This window comes from Camelus bactrianus, chromosome 34, assembly GCF_048773025.1.
Source record: "Camelus bactrianus isolate YW-2024 breed Bactrian camel chromosome 34, ASM4877302v1, whole genome shotgun sequence".
Taxonomy (NCBI): Eukaryota; Metazoa; Chordata; class Mammalia; order Artiodactyla; family Camelidae; genus Camelus; species Camelus bactrianus.
In genome coordinates this window covers 16,412,628-16,431,575 of record NC_133572.1, presented here as the reverse complement: position 1 = coordinate 16,431,575, position 18,948 = coordinate 16,412,628, and the positions used below count along the sequence as shown (strand labels likewise).

General features: G+C 43.4%; 1 protein-coding gene across 2 annotated transcripts in view; it reads right to left on the bottom strand.

Moving 5' to 3' along the window:
* RASSF8 (Ras association domain family member 8) overlaps window positions 1-18,948 on the bottom strand; it is a 95,804-nt gene that overhangs the window by 61,924 nt on the left and 14,932 nt on the right. The gene's annotated exons all lie outside the window — the stretch shown is intronic.

Below are 18,948 nucleotides of genomic sequence, written 5' to 3'. Positions count from 1 at the left end.
GCTCAGCTTCGCTACCCTTGGATGAAGACACCTTTTCCAAATCTGGTTACTAGACAAACACTCCGTGTAAGTTTCTAGTGAAGCACAAGGGTGCGTGACAGTGTGCTTCCAAGTTTTACAAGAAAAAGAGAGTAGCTGTCACATTAAAATTTTTTTTCTAATGAAAATAAATCGGTTTTAAGCCAACTAGATACCCTAGAATTCCTGTTTAAACCTCTTCTGGCTAGAGGGTCAGCTGGGTTAGAGCCTTCAGGCTTCACCTCGACCTACCTACCTCCTAAAGCAGCTAAGACAGACACACATTTGAAGCTGACGTACCTTTGGTAAAAGAGCCTGTCCATGCAATGTGATGTCATCCAAAAAGGTAAGGAAGGGTCAACCCTGCTGGGGGAAAGGACCGGCAGAGGACTGGGTGGCGAATTGGGAACCACATGAGAAGAGGTGAAACAGACCAGCTCCCGCCTTGGGCCTGTGGAAGCTATCTGGAATCCAGTCTGGCGGGCAAAGGGATTCTCATTTATCTAAATCAGAATTTCTTTTCCTCTTTTCCTGTCCATCTTTTCTCCTTTAAAGCCTCACCTCTCTTTTTAGTTTTGCTTTCAAGAAAATCTTTTGCAAATAGGAAGTGGGCAGTTGAAAAGGAGTTTCTAAAACTGACACAATCATTATCTTCTTTTGTCCACAAAATAAAGTTGTCACTGCTAGAGCCAGACATTTAAAGGCCAAGATGATTATGGTGCTTATTCCCTCATATACAATTCCAAGCAACACTAACTTATACATATGCTGATGTTAAAATCTCTCCTTTTTAGATCTTTATAATTGCAAACCTCTGGGTGAGCTGAGGCTCTTTGGGATGGGATGGGAAGTACCCTGGTCCTGCCGATGTCCAGGGAACATGCTCGGGACTCTGGTGGGAAGTGCGAAACTTAATGAGAAGGGAAGGACTCGGGCTCCTGGACACCTGTCCTCACCTCTCTCGTTTCCAGTGAAGTCTCCATCGTCTGCTCCCCGCTCCCTGATTACTACAACCATTCTATCTATTCAACCCATCATCTACCCTTCAGCAGGACCACTTTAAAAAAGCAAACAGAAAAAGAGCAAACCCTATCATTCTACTGCTTTTAAAGCCTCTGCAAAAAACCTTCAAACTTCTTTTGCTTGGCCTGCAACTGCAGTGACAGAATTTTCCTAACCACAGACGTAAGACAAGAGTGAGAGTCCTCGTGGGGGCAATAGGAAACCTGAGATTTAAACTGGGGTGACGTCAGAAAGCGGACGACGCACTGGTACCCTACATGAGACTCCTCACATCCTTGCAGGCCTCCGCTAGCTCATTTCCAGCCACCCTCCTGAAGCTACCACATGACACGCCCAGCCTCACCCAGGGCTCAGCTTCTCAGCCTCCAGCTGTGCAACACGCTGGTGTCCCATGCCATGACCAGGCCCCACCAACTCACCCTCCAAGAGACTGCTCAAAACTCTCAGACCCCCTAGCCCTCCCTGCATCCAAACCCATCACTCCAGGCACTCCCAAGAGGCTGGCTAACACGGCTCAATGGCACGTTCCCTAAATCCTCACAACCCTAAGTTAAGGTAGGCAGGCTGTAATAAGGGAAAATCAGAAAAGAAGGCAGAAGAATAGAAAGGTTAAATAACTGGTCCCTGCCTCTTAAAGAAATAACAGTAGGCACTTAATAGATAAGTGCCAGGCCACACGCTGTGTAATTCACACACTATTGACAACCCTGTGAGGGTAAATCCTACAGGCCCCATTTGGCAGACGAGGAAGCTAAGATTTCAACAGGATCTGGTACATTTCCAGGTTCACACAGCGAGCAAATGGTGAAGCCTCGATTTAAACTCATTTGTACTTGATTTCAAAGATCCTGCTTTTTTCTCCCAACCCAGGTTAGTTCACATAGCCCATCCTGCTCCTAATATCTGTTCACACTCTACTGCCCCTTCCCTTTTCAGCCTAACAAACTGATCAATAAACCATAGGAATTTAAACGCATCCTTGTTAGTCTTACAGTTTGTTATTAAATACCACGCAGGAACTTAGAAGAATAACAAAGGAGAAGGATAAGACGAGCAGAAGATATGATCAGTTATTTTTTAACTCGTCAGGCAATCATTTTTGTTTAGATCAGTTTGAAAAATGCACTTTATAAACTTTACTAGACAAGCTATCCAATGATTAATTTCCCCTGGCTTCCATATCCCACAGGCCAGAGACTTCTTTTCAGAAGATCAACTGCAGAGTTTTGATGAAGTAGTCATCATATTATCGAGGTGTCTTTACTGAAGATCTTTTACTCCAGTTTGAATTGGCCAAAGACCAAAAATCAAAAACTGTTAAATGCATATAGATTAAAGGACAAGCATAACCACATTAATAGAAACTTTCTAAAAATAACCCTAATTAATTTCAAGTGACAATGATTCTTAAACTTATTTAAAATAAAAACCATTTAAAATTAGAGTTGGTAGAAAATTTTTAGCATATGTTAAAAAAAAGGGCAAAAAATAGAGAGCAAGGAATATTCTACTATTGAAATTGAAAATTACTGTAGCATGTTGACATGTTCAAGTATGCTTTAAACAATTATCTAATTTCCTTAAATGCAGTTTCATAAGGTGTGTTAATCTTGAATAAATGTCCTCATTTCAGCTCAAAGAAAAGGCCAACCAAAAAAGCTACCTTAAGTTGCAGAAAAGAGTTTCTTTATGTTTAAACACTACTTAAGCTAGGCACTAGTGCAGGTTACACTTGACCTGTTTCAGAAACCTGATCATTTCCTGCCTTAGTGTCTTAAGGAAGGGATGTCCTTCCATCGTTTCTGGAATTATAGTCTTCCACAGTTTTTTGGTCCACTTTCGGTGCACCTTCTCCCTTTGCTGAGAGCAGATGATACTGACTGTAATGCTGTGTCAATAATGTCCAGTTTGTCTCCAGGCTAATGAGAAGAAAGCTGGGGGGCAAGACTGCACAGATTACATGACGTACCGGGGATTCTGGTCTGTTCATACCACGTTCCCGCTCACAGTAGCGCATGGCTAGCGATGGCTCTAAAGGTCAAGAGACCATTCCCAACCCCCAGGTACAGCAAAAACGGCAGAAACACACAAGGGCCAGTGTGGGGAAAGGGGGACGAAGAAGGGAAAATGATGAAAGCAAACAGAAGTGGCAGAAGATTGGACGGGCAGAAGTAAGTAACAAGGAACTCTGCTGGGGTTGTGAGAAGCCAGTGACCAAGGGAAATGACAGGTCAGACACCAGAGAAACACAGAAGCCAACGGATGCCTAGTCCCGCACAATTAAGAAAGAACCTGGGTTAAGAGGAGCGGCTCGTGGAGGGGCTCCCGGAGGAGGGGGCTGCCGGGCACTCGACTCAGAGGCAGGCATCACAGGCCCCGAAGGGCACGTGGAAGCGCGGCATCCGCATGGTCCAGCTGACCCAAGAACCACGCTGTACAAAATCAAGGCTCCAAAAACAAAACCGGCCCCGTCTTCTACCTGTTCTGGAGGTAGCACGGACCACACCCTAATCCTGGCTCTGCTGAAGTGACTTTGCGACAGTCATGACCTCCCTGAGCCTCAGTTTCCCACGTGCAGAGCAAGCTCTTGCGACTAAGCGCACCTGTGTGTCTGTCAGTAACCGATGCTGCCAACGCGTCTGTGGCCGGGGGATGTGGGATGCCGGAGGATCCTGACGCGTGTGAGCCATCAAGGCCACGTCCACCTTCTTGGTGGGGGAGAACCCAACTTGGGGTGCGGGGGAAACCAGACTGGATGTAACTACCTCACCCCTTTAAGACTGAGGGCAGGCTCTGCTATGGGGCCACGCAGACCAGAGAAATGCTTGCTTTTAATAAGCCAGAGTTAGGGAAAAAATTCTCTAAACACTTCAGTTTATAGCCCTTTCTATGTGCCCAGCCACTGCTCTGAGTACTTTATGCCTATTAATTCATTTACTTCTCATAACAACCCCCTGAAATAGGGACTTTCCTCATTTTCTGATGAGGCAAGAGGCACTTACGGTTAAATAGCTTATGACCAAGGTCACCCAGCTAGCAGACGGCAGAGTCCGCACAGGCGCCCAGCCCCGCTCCTGCAGTCTGAAGCTCCTCACCTCCCCAGTTGCCGCCTCCAGCTGGGATGCAGCAGCTGGCTCTCCCGACAGGAAGGCCTGCTCTCCCCGGAACACCGGCTCCAGCCATGCCTCCCTAAGTTCCACATCGGCAAGACGGCGCTAAGACCACTTCCTTCCCAATGGGACAGAATATATTTTTATGTGAAAATGACCTACAAACATATGCAAAGATGCTCTACATCATATGTCATCAGGGAAATGCAAATCAATACAATGAGATCCACTCTACACCTGTTAGAACAACCAAAATCTGGAACACTGACAACACCAGACGTTGGTGAGACCACGGAGCAACAGGAACTCATTCATTGCTGGTGGGAATGTAAGACGACAGTTATTTTGAGAGACAGTTTGGTGGTTTCTTACAGAACTGAACATACTTACCACACAGTCTAGCAACTGCTCTCCTTGGTATTTACCCAAAAGAGTTAAAATTTATGTCCACACAAAACCTGCACATGGATATCTGCAGCAGTTTTATTTGTAACTGCCAAAACTCGAAAGCAACCAAGATGTAATCCAATCGATGAATGGATGAATGGAGAAACTGTGACACAGTCAGACAATGGTATATTATTTGGCACTAAAAAGAATGAGCTAACAAGCCATGAAAAGCCAGGGAGGAAACATAAATGCCTGTTACTAGATGAAAGAACCAATCTGGAAAGGCTACACATTGTATGATTCCAACTATATTGTCAAGAAAAGGCAAAACTGTGGAGACAGTAAAGATTCGTGGTTGCCAGGGGTTAGGACAGGCAGGGATGAACAGGCAGAGCACAGAAGGGTTTCAGGTCAGTGATAAAACTCCTGTATGATGCTGTAATGGTGGATGCACGTCATTATCTGTGTATCATTTGGATAAATTTATCCACACAGAGTGTACAACATTAAAAGTGAACTGTAATGTAAACTATGGACTTAGAGCGATAAAGGTGTGTTATTCAATTGCAGCAAATGTACCACTCTGCTGAGGGATGTTGGTATTGCGGAGGCTATGTGTGAGGGGGGCAGGGGTATATGGGAAATCTAACTTTCCCTTAATTTTGCTACAAACTGCTCTAAAAAAAAAATAAAGTCTTAAAAAAGAAAATGTCCAACAAAAGCTGGCACATTGCAGATAGATACTCAATAATTGCTAATTTACTTGTTCACCTCCAGTAATCATTACCTAGCCCTCCATGTTTACAACCAGCTGAGGCCCTGGGCAGACAAAATGCCTCCCTGCACAGCCAAAGAGCAACCACAGGACTGAGCCTGCCTTTCCTCCAAAAGGCACCAAACCAATTTATCTGGGTGTGTGTCCCTTCAACGGACACAACTCAACCTAGAGATGCCCTGAGGCGCTATGGACAGCAGAGGGCTTGTATGTGGCGTACTACAACACCCCACAGGGCCTACAGTTACAGCTTCTGAAAAAACAAAACCTTTAGCCAAGTGCAGAATACTTGTGGGCATTTTTTTAGAACGCCTTTCTGCACAGTGCAGCCAAAGTGCATTACCCTGAGAGTTAACAGACCGGAGTTCACATCCCACTTCTACCAGCCAATCAAAACTCCCCACGCTTGGAGTCCACATGCTCTGCATCTGAGAAATGAAAGGCTCCAGACCAGGTTCCTATCACCACCCGGGATGTTTTCCTCCGGACACATTCCAGTTTGTTAATGTTCATAAAATCTGGCACCCAAAACTAAAAATGCCTTTCTAAAAATGGCCTGATCAGCATAAAAGATTTATTGCCTGTGTTGATCCTGCCCTGGCTTTTTTTGTTTGTTTGTTTTATTAAATTACTTTCATTAAATGTTAAACAGATACAAAATATAAAGAATTACAAGGGAGCAAACATTTGTGTATCCATACCAATTTTACAAAGAAAAAGTAAACTAACACCTCTGAAGCTCCTTTTGATCTTCCTCACCGGCTCCCTTATCCTCCACTTAGAGGTAACAACTCTCCTCTGTGTGTGCCTTTGCCTTTTAAAAACCAGTCTCATTGCATGTTTGTATCCCTAAATGATATACTATTTAGTCTGCCCAAGGTTCTGAACTTCACATAAATGGAACCATACTATATACGATCTTTTCCAACTTGCTTTTTCCACTCAACATTATGTTGATGTACGAACCAGCGATGCGTTCATTTTCAGAGCCGGGGAAACACGCAGACACGCACAGGTGTGGGCTGAGGCCGGCAGCTTCCAGGCAGCATCCACCCTGACCGGGTGGTGCCCACAACGAACTGCTTGTTCGTCATTCTCATTATCACCCCAGTCCTTACGGTAACCCGCTGTATACACCGCACCATACTTACGTATTTTACGATCCATGTTTTGTTTTCTTCCAGGTTTTTTGTGGTGGGCCACATAAAGCGCTATGAACAGTGGTGGACATACGCTGGGTTGTAGAGTATCTATATTTTCAACTTTATTGAAATCAGTTTTCTTCAAAACTGGTCATGACCCACTGTGGTTCATAAAATGTCCTGGGTTGGATCCAACTTGTTTTTTTTTTTTAAGATGAAAAAGAGTAAATTAGAAAGGAAAAATAGCAAAAAACCATTACCCTCAGGAGGAGCCGATCTTCCAGTTTCTTAGAACTGGCTCAAGTTATACAAATCTATCATGTGTATACATACACCAGTAAATGAATTCCTCACTATGGGTCACAGTCAAAAAGCTCAGAACTGTCTTCCAGCTGATTAATTCTCTTTGGCCAGCTCTAATTTACCTGTTACGCCTGTTTGTTGATTTTTAAATTCCAATTATATATTTAATTCCTCAAAGCTTTATCTGGTATTTTTTCAGACCTCCTTTGTCATTTTCATATTCGCTTGCTATTTACTCACATTTTTTACCTTCTCATTTCTTTAAAACAAAGTCATTTTTCAGTCTCTGCCTGAAACTAGATCGGAGATCACCACATGTCTAATTCTGATGCCTACTATTTTGGCTGCTTCTATTCATGAGACTTTGTTTACCTTGTGCGTTTTTATTTTTGACTCTGGGTTAAATTTTCTTGTAGCTATATTTCTTTGAACTCTTTGAGGCCTGGGTTGAAGGAAGATTCCCCCAGAAAGAGTCTGTACTCGTTTCCACCTTGAGCTACTACCCTGGAACCACTTTACAACTATATTCACTTGCCCTTTGCTGGGCCACCTGGGTAGGTCTGAGTCAGGACTGAGCACCTGCATCAATGGTGGTTATTGGTTATGAGACACGAGGTAGGCAGTTTTCCTTAGAGTTGCTGTGGACTGGGAGGAGGTAGGGGAAAAGCTGTATTTCTAGTTCAACACTATGCTATGCAAGAAGCCTTTAATGGTCCCAGATTTATGTGGAGATATCGTCCATTAAACTTTTTTCCCCAGCGCGGACTCTGGGCTTTGTCTCCAAAGCAACAGGAGACCAAGGAAGTGCAAGCACCCATGTGCTGGATTCCACAAGTGCTCTCATAATGGATGTTCCCTTGCCTCTCCGAGTCCTCACTTTTACTTTCAGGCCAATGTTTTTTCCTGCCAATTAAGGCCACATTACATATACCTTATCTAGCATTTTTATTTTTAGTTTGTGGTAGAAGAGTCCTAGAATATCCATCTGGTCTCACATACCACCAGAAATAAAAGTTTGTGTTAACTTTTTAAACAGCCAATGTTTCCTGTTAGCTTATACTGAGCTTACATTCAACCAAAACCATCAGCTCTTTTTCATGTGAGCTATGCTGAGATAAGCTTCCTCATTCTTGTACTTGCGTAACTGCTATTATTTTGAATCTAAATGCAGAAATTCATATTCTGACCCACCGAATTTAGTCTTTCAACGTTTCGGCCATTGTTTTAAGCCATTAAAATCATTCTGAACCCTCAACCTGTCATTTTTAGATTTTATCCACCTCTCCAAACTTTCTCATTCACAAACTTGACGAACATACCTTCTATATTTATTCCAAGTTGGAAAAGGTGGAATATCATATGATTCAGCATATAATTCATTATAAAAGTGATTTCTGAAAAAAATGGATACATCTAGACAGTAGCACCCATACCTTCAATTTCATACAATAAAAGATGTTTGCCTGGAAATGTGCTTTTCTAAAATCAGTGTTTTATTACCTTTACCTAAGTGTCATTTAAGGATGATTATGAAGAATTTTCAGTCTAGGTCTTTGAAATGGGGATTGCTACGGCTCCACCACATACCACAAATTAAATGTGATACAGACGTGGGGGTAGGTTGAAGTTAACAAGGAGGATGCCTTTGAAAATTATGATGTAGAAGTAATCAATCATGCTTTAAGTGGTGCTGACAAATAAAACCCTGACAGCAACAGCAAAGACCCTTCAGGGGAGGCTGAGAGAGTCACTCTGAGGTGAAGATGCCTCTGCTTCAATGATTAATTTTACAAGAAGCAGCAAGGTCATATTTGCCTCATTCCACCTCTATGAGAAAGGGACCAGCAACTAAAAAACACACTAATGTTAATACAGAGTGACCATATAATTTATTATCCAGTACAAAGGGTCCTATTATTATGCCAAAGCAAGAGTGAAGCAGGACTGATCCAGCAAACCAGGACAGAATTCACCCTAATAGTATATGTCTTTCCTCTTTTAATAAAGCAACTGCCTCAGTATTTCCTTATACTGCTCACAAAGACATAAAAAGTACTCATCTACTGTTTATTTTCTATTGGACAAAACTTAGGCTTATAGGATGATATGCTAATAATGTATTATGCATATTAAACATAATGTTATGTTTAATATTTTAATATATTGTTGTTAAAACAGGCAGTTTGATAGCCTTCATTCTTAAAAGGGAAGTTTTAAAGGAATTTAAGCTTTCTAAAAATTCACTGACTTGAAATATCCCATTTCATGAATTTTTTTAAAAAATCATCTTGAATTTAAATTATTCTTGCAATGAGACCATCGTGACAGTCCAACATTTAGATCTCCTGGGATGCAAAAATTAAATTAGAGGACATTTACAGCTACTGACCTGGCCTTGGTTCAGCCTGTGTGGTGGCTGCCAGGGGCCCCCCAGGTAACAGAGAAACCGTCCCTCACAGGCTAGGACCTTAGTACTGCCTCCACCTCCTCCCACCAGCTAACAGGGGAACATCAAAAACATTTTAAAGCAGAAGTCCACCTTCTATCATGGTTTTTTGTTTTTTGGGTTTTTTTGGCCAAACTAGTGTTTATTTCTTTTTAAGGGATAGAAAATCACCCCCCAAATCCAGATACATGACTTTTCTGAAAAAGAGCTGAAGATTTGTGAAACACTGGTCCACCCACACTTCCTAAGGACAGTAATTAGCTGGAGCTGAGTGTGGACCACCCCCCCCCACCCCTTAGGTAATTCACATCCTCTCTAACTGGCCCCAGTCCTAACCACTCATCTTGACACCAAACCCACTCCCCCCCCTTAATGCCATCTGCCTGACTTCTGCAATGAGTGCAAACCCTGCCATAAAGCAAGTGCAAATAAACACACACATCCCACGTGCAGAGAAGGCTAACTCGCCCCAGACACGGGCTCTGTGCGCCCAGGGCCCCAGCACGGCACCAGTCTGCTGGCGGGTCCGCTCACCTGCGCGCTCTCCCTCATCTCTGCGTCTTCTCCAGACACAGCCTCACTCTCAGACCAGCTTTTCCCACTGGTCTGTGGTTTAAAAAAATCACTAAATCTCTCCAAAGCTATTTTCTCACTTGTTAAGTAAGTAAATTTACCTTGCAGGGCTGTGAAGATTAAATGGAAATTTGGGAAAAGGACCTAGAACAGCCCTGCACGTATGATAACATTTAGTTCATGGTTCTTAACTATTTTTTAGGTCAACAAACCCTAAAATAAAACCAATTGTGAGCCACATAAAGCAAAGTTGCTTTATGAAATTTAGTTTGAGCTTTTAAAAAGTTGTTATTTGCTTGCTTTTAAAGAAAAGATAAAACTATTACATAAATAAGAAATAATAAACTCAGCTACATCATATAACCACTTAATGGACGGGGACATCTGTGGGCTAGAGGGAAAGTCACTCAGAAGGGCTTGCAAGATTTCCAGAACTCCTTTGTTGCCGATTCCCCCGTTCTTCTCATTTAGGCAACAATTTCTTTTCTTCAAAGTGTTTTTAATGAAGGCACAGAAACGATCATGGAAGAGTCTCTCCCACACCACACAGAATGCATAATAGTTTCTGAATTTTTTAACCAAAAATACTGACCATTTTACTGTGTATATATGTGTGTGCTTTTTTCTTAGCGTATATGAGAGACGTCTTCGTTTTTTTCTTTCTCTAAAGAGAAAGCTGAATATAATTAATTATATTACGAGCATAAGAGCATAATGACCCACCTAGCCGAAACAAGTAACAGCAAAACGTTCACAGCTGTGGGTTAAATACCTTGTTAGAACAAACCCTACGGAGACTTTTAAAGTCACGGTATATTTGCTTAAATCGTTTTTAAGCCACGGGGGAAGGGCGCTTAGAAAATCTGATAAAAACAGAAAGGAGCAGACCTAAAGATGAAATCCATACCTAAGTTTTTTAAACCATCACTCTGGATTTTGCCACTGTGAACCTCAGTTTAAGGGTCATCTTCTCCAAGAGATCTTTCCTGATTCTTCTCTCCCACCTCCAACAATAAGAACCGGCCACTGCCTCCCTGTACCCTGACCCCACTTCCACTGCGGCAATGGAAACTGCACGTGCTGTTGATCCATCACGCATCCAAGCCTTGTAAGATACCCTCAAGGCGCGGGACTGCCTCTGTGCACCATCACATGACAGCGTGAGGAACACAAGAGTATGGGACCCCTCTCCCCTACAGTGAAGCTTCGGCATGGAATTGTAGTTAAAATCAACAGCGGTGGAGCCACCTTGGGTCAGAATCCTAACTCTGCCCTACTCTCTCTACCCAAGCGAACTTGGGCAAATTCTTCTGTGCCCCAGTTTTTGTACAGGTAAAACGGGAGAGAAAAAGTACAGACTCTGAGGTGGCTGTGAGATGTCACTGAGCTAGTGCATATAAAGTGCTTAGAACTTGGCACGTTACAAGCAGTCAGATATATTATAAATAAAATGACCCTGATTGTTTAAAAACCAGCCTACGTCTCCTCACACTCCACTCCTCTGAAGAAGATCACAAAGGATCTCCTCAGTGCCAAAAGTCAAGTCCTTCTTTTACTTGGCGTCCATCTTCAGCGGCAATACTGCTGGCTATCTCTTTGACCTTGAGGCTTTTCCCCTTTGCTTTCAGGGAGGGCACTGCTCTCGCTTTTCCTCTGACCTCTCTTCTGTCTGGGCTGGAGTCCCCCACCCGGCTGACTCTCTCCTTCCTCTGTTTCCAGGACAAGCTCATCTATTAACTGCTCTTCACCTGCTACCACAAGTGTCAACTACCACCGCCTGCTGGTAAGCAGAAAATTCAACACACTTCTGTCTTTGGGGATAGCTAGAGACTACAGCTACATATAGGTTAAATTGAAATTAAAGTTTAGGAAAAAAAAATACACGCATGCCATCGTCTCACATTTATTCCACAGGTAATATATTCCAACCCAGCCCCCCAAATCATCTACATCAAGTTTAACCACCAAACCGCATCTACCACATACCTGAATGTGTAAATATTTGCACACAGCATTCACCAAGCTGAAGCTTGTTTCAAGTGTTTGTACATTTGGGTGGATGTCAAAATCTTAGCTTTACCTCAGTAGTAATAAGAAATGTTTAAATCTTTAGCCCTCATTCCTTCTTAGAAGACTACCCCGGAGATCCCCTCAGGCCTCAGGCTGTATGATGTTGGTACAATGCAAACAGGCACTAAGCAGGTACAACACACACATGCTCCATGCACGCTGCACAAATGTGGGCACAGATAATACCACCACAAACCCACCTTCCACATTCTGTCAAGACTATTCTGTAATCAAATTAATGTGCTAACAAGCACACTTCTCTATTTTATTAAATAGAATACCCAAACAATAATGTAACCCCCAAGATCTCTCAACAGCCGAGATACTTACTTTTTGAACCATTTCAGCATAAACAGCGCGTGATACTCTGTGACACTGTTGAGGTTCGGGAGTAGGAGGGCACTGTCTGGGGTGGATCCAGTTGGCTCCCATCAGGAAGCCCACACTCCAGAGGCAAATGCTTTGAGGACACTTGGCTCATTACGTACTGGATGGATTTTCTTTGGTGCAATGAGTAGCTTGCAAATTAGCATGATAAATGTTAGAAACAGGACCACACTGGTGAAATTAAAGGATTCAAGTAAGTGAGCTTGCTAAATGTTTCAGAGACTCTTCCACCCTTGAATGAACAGGGTGTAATGATCTGGTGAAGCCTGAAGCTCTGATGGTAACCAAAAGGCCAAGAGTCCTTATCTGCCATGCTGCTGTCTGCTGTGAGTATGCCCTGAAAGGTGTACCAGAACCCCTAAAAACACAAAGACCAGAGCTGCCTTCAACAAGTTTATAAGCCAGGTTCTATCAACCATTTTGTGCTACTTGCCAGTAAACGTTTATCTAAAAATTATCTGTACGTGTCATAGTTCAGTCGAAATTTGCTTTCATTCTAACCTGATAGAGGTTGTGAGAGAAGAGGGACCCCCTCCCCCCGGTGCTTCCAGCTTCCCTGGTAGATACCACTATCCATCTGCTCCCTCAGAAAGACGCCTAGGAGCTGGGCAAGACCAAACTGACTGTGCACGAATGTTCTGGATCCCTGTTATATTAGACAACGCACAGTCTTTCCACGACTTAACTTGACATGGAGAATGTGAATGATGCTTTAGCCTGCCATTCTCACAGGTTTGCAGTAGCAATCACATAATTTAAAAGATGTGAAGATAATCTGAAAACTATAAGGCACCATCATCATGTACAATGTTACTACAACCTTACTGACTATTTTTTGAAATTGAAGGATGCTGGCCTGGCTGTTGTCCTGGCTCTTTCCTGGATGTTAATTTTATCCACATGCCTGGTTTTTAAGACCCTCATTCTGTTGCTTTTGGACCCCCTGCCCACCAAACACATGCGCACACTCACGTTTCTGTCTAAAATCTAAAACGTTCTGGACTGGAAGTAAGATAAGCAATACTTACTTTTCATTAACAGTGTCACTACTAATATAATCATACATGGGACACAGATCATTCATATTAAGTAAGAATTAGTGAAGATAGGAAGGAGGGAACATGGAGGTTCTGTGGCCGCACTGCAGGTGCTCTTACTGGACAGGTGAGGTTGGCCATTCTGACTTCCAGGTATATACGGCTATTATATTCAGGCCTAGTCCCAGCCATTTATTTAGGAGCTTAAAAATAACTTGATTTGACCTTAGAGTTAAAAAAAGTGTTCCAGGTCAGCTCTTTCTATCGGAAGCTCAGAAGCCTTGGCATATTCAACTAGAGTCTTTTTTTTTTTTTTTTTCAATAGGATGTTAGAGAAGCTCTATCTTCATTTCTGAGACAGGCTTGAAACTTACTGTCATTAATATGATGCCATCAGATCGCATTCACTCAGCACCGATACACAAGTACCTACTTTTATCTATGTTTTCTCCTGTGCCTTTGTTACCGGACTTGAGGAAATAAATGCCTCATTTCCCACACTCCCCTCAGAGACAGAGGGGCCAGGCCGAAGAGTTTCGGCCTGATCCTCCTGCTAACAGGGAGCTGCCGAGGCGGAGCAGAGGAGTGCCACCAATTCTATTCCCACACCCTACCGCTGACCTTGTGACCTTTCACTTCTGTTCTTCAGGGACTGCGCTTCAGAAAGAGAACCTGGTACAACAACCTCCCAAGTCTCTCCCAGAGTCAACACCACCACATCGCTGTAGGATCCTATAGGTTAGTATTTGATGTCCGTGATCCTTAATTATAAAAATTAGTATCTGCCCATACTATAGCTGCCTCACAACCTAGTGGTTCTGAATCGTGACTTTTAAAAGGCCAACTCTGTTGCTCTCGACAAAATCAGAATATATTCATAAAGCAAGAGTCTCAAATTTTTTTGTTTTACAAATATTTTAAGTTACACACTTAACTTGGCAAGCCACATTGCTTAAAAATGATTCACAAAATTAATATGCACTTAACTTTGTTGGCTTGCTGAGTATCTGAAAGGTGGAAATCAATTTTCCTGCTAAATGTATGAGGTCAAAAATAAAAACTCCAATGATTTGGGTGGATTCTTTCCAGGAAAAAAAGATCAAAATTATCAGCTGAATCAAAGAGGCTTACTAAGAAGTTAGGCTGTTCCATAAATAGAGGAAAAATAAATAACAAGATGGTTATAGGCAGACTCCCACATAAGCCAGTTAGATTCGGTCTGTGGGATGATTACAGATGTAACCCATAATGTCAGTCATTTCAAAACTTAGGTCACATCCAACAGGGATGAATCCGTGTGAACATCTCAGCGATGCCATAACAACACGGCGGGCATGCACTCATTGGCAGTCAGCACCACTCGAGTGGAAGGCCACGGCACAACGACCTGATGGAAGGAACCCTGGACCAAACAGGGGCAGGAAGTCACTATTTCTAATCTCACCTCAAACGCCTGCTGCTGAATGACCCTGGGCTATTCACTGAGGTTTTCTGAGCTGACTTCCCTAACTATAAACTGTCTGATCTGATTATTTCCAATAACTGTGAACAGTCAAATTATATAATGGACACACAAGTGATTGAAAAACTCAACAGTACACTGCAAGAAGCCAAGGTGAGGAGACTCTCCGCTGAGGGGTTCAGCTGTGACTTGGGAAGTGTCCTAAGACTCTAGGCCCAAATCATAACTTTCCTGGGAATCTGTGCAAAGCCAGGGAGTCCCTGTCACATGGTCAGGACCGGGTGTATTGTTTTGAACACAGCAGGTGGAAGGGAGAGTGGAGACAGCGATGGCCCAGCTCAGAGAGGAAGACCAGTAGAAGCCTTGCTCGTGAAAGCTTGGAATAAAGTCCAAATTCCTCAGTGCATCATATAAGACCCTTGCCACAGGGCCCAGCCCCATTTTCAGCCCCGTTTCTCTTCACTCTCAGCAACACATCCCAGGCTGAGTGACTCTGGATACTCTGCACACCCGTGCTCCTGGGCTGGCCTCCACCCTGGCCCTCTGGCTGTGTTGCCCATCACCTGGCCCCACCTTCAGACCACTGTCAACCAGTCCTATCTTTTTGGTCCGTTGGTCCTTGGTCAAAGTGGTCTTCTAAACAGACTAACCTGCTTCCCACAGTCATAAGGAACAGCCTGTCCTCTTTCCTCTTGCTATTATCTTAACTTCCATAACAGGGCTTTTTAAAGTTCAAGTTTTGCTTTGCTAGCTTGACTGTAAGCTTCCTGAAAGGCAGAGGCCTTTCCTACCATCCAGTGCAAGTAGAATTCCTTTGATTTAGCACGTGCTACAACAATATTTGTGGAGTGAATAAAAGTAAGGTGATTCCAGTACACCGATCTGGAAGACACCTAGCCCCAGCTGATTCTGACGCCATGTCAGCATTTCCTAACGTAAAATCTGAAGAGGGAGAATTCTTAATTCAGGACAGAGACGGGAAAACTGTGTTTCTCATGACCGATGTTGCTATCAACATAAAAGCTCAACAAACTTTAGGACAATGGGATAGCCTTTCCCTCGGGGGGAACATGGCTTCTATGGCTCCTGCCATCCCCCCACCGCACTGTCCACATCTAACTTTAGTGACACCAAGAGTATTTGCAGTTTTCCAGCAGACCATGCTGGGCCTGTGTGCCTCCTGCTCTCTGGGCCGAGTACACGCAGGAGAAAATGCCTTTTCACCCTCGAGTCTTAGCTCAAGAGTGAACTTTCCTCTTAAGCCTCCCCTGAATTCCTCAGGCAGACTTAGGAACACCCTTCGGACAGCACTCACTACCAACTCCACCCCAGGAGCCTGCATCTCCTTTTTATCCTTTATCACATTCCAAAAATTTCTTCTCTAAATGCCCAGCCCAGATAAAAAGGATCTGGAAGATAAGGCTGGCTCTCTTCACATTTGCAGATCCAGCCCACAGGTACTCAGCAGATGCTGTCTGAAGGGATCAGTACAGCAAAGGTGCCTCACAATCGACCAGCCTCATTTATCCACAAACAGCTACCCTGGCAAACTGGGTTCAGGAGGCCTGCTCACCTTCCTTGGAAGACGCACACAAGCTGGAGTGCCTCCCCGGCACTTGTCACCGCTCCTGAGCGCTACCCCATAGAGACAGTACTGTCCACGAAGAGGGGTCCAGGCTGGCCCTTCAGGCCCTATTCTATTTGAAAGGACCTAAAACAGTTAAAACTGTAACACAGACATACTTTGTCTTACAGCCCTTCATGTTACTGAGCTACACAGATAATGCACATTTCACAAATTGAAGGTTTGCGGCAATCCTGTGTTGAGCAAGTCTATTGGTGCCGTTTTCTTCCAGCAGCATTTGCTTCCTTTGTGTCTGTGTGTCACATTTATGTAATTCTCATACTATTTCCAACTCTTTCATTGTATTTGTCACGATGATCTGTGATTAGTGATCTTCGATGTTACTGTCCTAATTGTTCTGGGGGTGCCATGAACCCCACTCATAAAAGACAGAGAACTTAACCCATAAACCTGTGTGTTCTGCACGTCCCACCCCTGGCTGTTCCCGTTTCTCTCCCTCTCCGTGGGCCTATTTCCTGACACACAAGAACACTGAAATCAGGCCAGTTAGTAACCCTACAACGGCCCCCGAGAAGTCAAGTGAAAGGAAAAGCTGACTGTCTCTCACTTTAAATCAAAAGTGAGGAATGATTAAGCTCGGTGAGGAGGGCATGTTGAAAGCTGAGCTAGGCCCAAAAGCAGGACTGTGAGGCCAAACAGTTAGCAAAATTGCCAATGCAAAGGAAAAGTTCTTCAGAGAAATTGGAAGTGCTACTCCAGTGAACAGAGAAATGATAAGAAAGGAAAACAGCCTCAGTGCTGACATGGAGAAAGGTGCAGTGGTCTGGACAGAAGATCAAATAGGCCACGCATTCTCTTAAGCCAGAGCTTAATCCGGAGCAAGGCCCTAGCTCCCTTTAATTCTGTGAAGGCGCAGAGAGGTGAGGAAGCTGCAGGAGAACAGCTGCGGGCCAGCAGAGGCTGGTTCACGAGGTTGAAGGAAAGAAGCCATCTCGGTAACATCCAAGTGCAAGGTGAAGCAGCCAGTGCTGATGTTGGAGCTGCAGCAAGTTGTCCCGAAGACCCAGCTCAGATAACTCGTGAAAGTGGCTACACTTGACAGCAGATTTAAATGCAGACTAAGCCGTCTTCTACTGGAAGAAGATGCCATCTAGGACTTTCACAGTTAGAGAGGAGAAGTCAACATCTGGCTTCAAAGCTTTAAAGGACAGGCTGACTCTCTTGTTAGGGACTAATGCAGCTGGTGACCTGAAGCGGAAGCCAAGGCTCAAGTACTATTCTGACAATCCTAGGGCCCTTCAGAAGTAGGCTGACTGCTCTGCCTGTGCTCTATCAATGGAACAACAAAGCACAGATGATGACAGCACATCTGTTGACAATATGGTTTATTGAATATTTTCAGCCCACTGTTGAGATCTATTGCTCAGGAAAAAAATATTCCTATAAACATATACTCACTGACATGCACCTGGTCACCTAAGACCTCTGATGCAGAGGTACAATGAGATTCACGTGGTTTGTTCATGCCTGCTAACACAACGTCCATTCTGCAGTTCACAGATAAATGAGCAATTTCAATTTTCAAGTCTTATAATTTAAGAAATACATTTCATATGGTTATAGCTCCCACAGATAGTGATTCCTCTGATGAATCTGAGCAAAGCAAATTGAAAACCTTCTGGAAAGGAATTCTGGATACCATTAAGAACATTCATGATTCATGCGAAGATGTCAAAACAGCCAATCACAGGAGTCTGGAAGAAGTTGGTTTCTAAGCCTCATAAATGACTTTGAGGGATTCAAAGCTTCAGAGGAGGAAATAACTGCAGATGTGGTGGAAATAGCAAGAGAACTAAAATTAGGAGTGGAGCCTGAAGATGTAACTGTACTGCTGCAATCTCGTGACCAAACTTGAACGGATGAGACGCTGCTTGTTAAGGATGAGCAAAGAAAGTGATTTCTTGAGATGGAATCTAACTCCTAGTGAAGATGCTGTTAAGATTGTTGAAATGACCACAAAGAACTTAGATTAGTACCCACACTTAGTTGCTAAAGCAGTGGCAGGGTCTGACTCCAATTTTGAAAGAAGCTCTACTGTGGGTAAAATGCTAACGAAGAACACTGCTTGCTACAGAGAAATCATTCGTGAAAGGAAGAGTCAATCAATGAAGCAAACTTCATTGCTGTCTTATTTTAAGAAATTGCTACAGCCGCCCCAGACTTCAGCAGCCACCACCCTCATCAGTCAGCAACCTTCGACATGGAGGCAAGACCCTCCAACCAGCAAAAAAACTACAACTCGCTGAAGGCTCAGATGATGGTTAGCATTTTTTAAAAAACAAAGCATTTTTAAATTAAGGTATGTACACTGTTATTTCAGACATAATGCTACTGCACACTGTAATAGACTACAGTATAGTGTAAACATAACATTAAATGCACTGGGAAACCAAAAAGTTCATATGACTTGCTTTATTGCAGTGGTCTGGAACCAGACCCACAATATCCCTGAGGTACGCCTGCAATAGTAAAGTTCCCTGCCTGTTTTGTAGACTTTTGTGGACTAGACTAAAATCTCAACCCTTCCTTTTAGTGTAAATACCCTTAGGAAAAAAGCGCCTAAATTC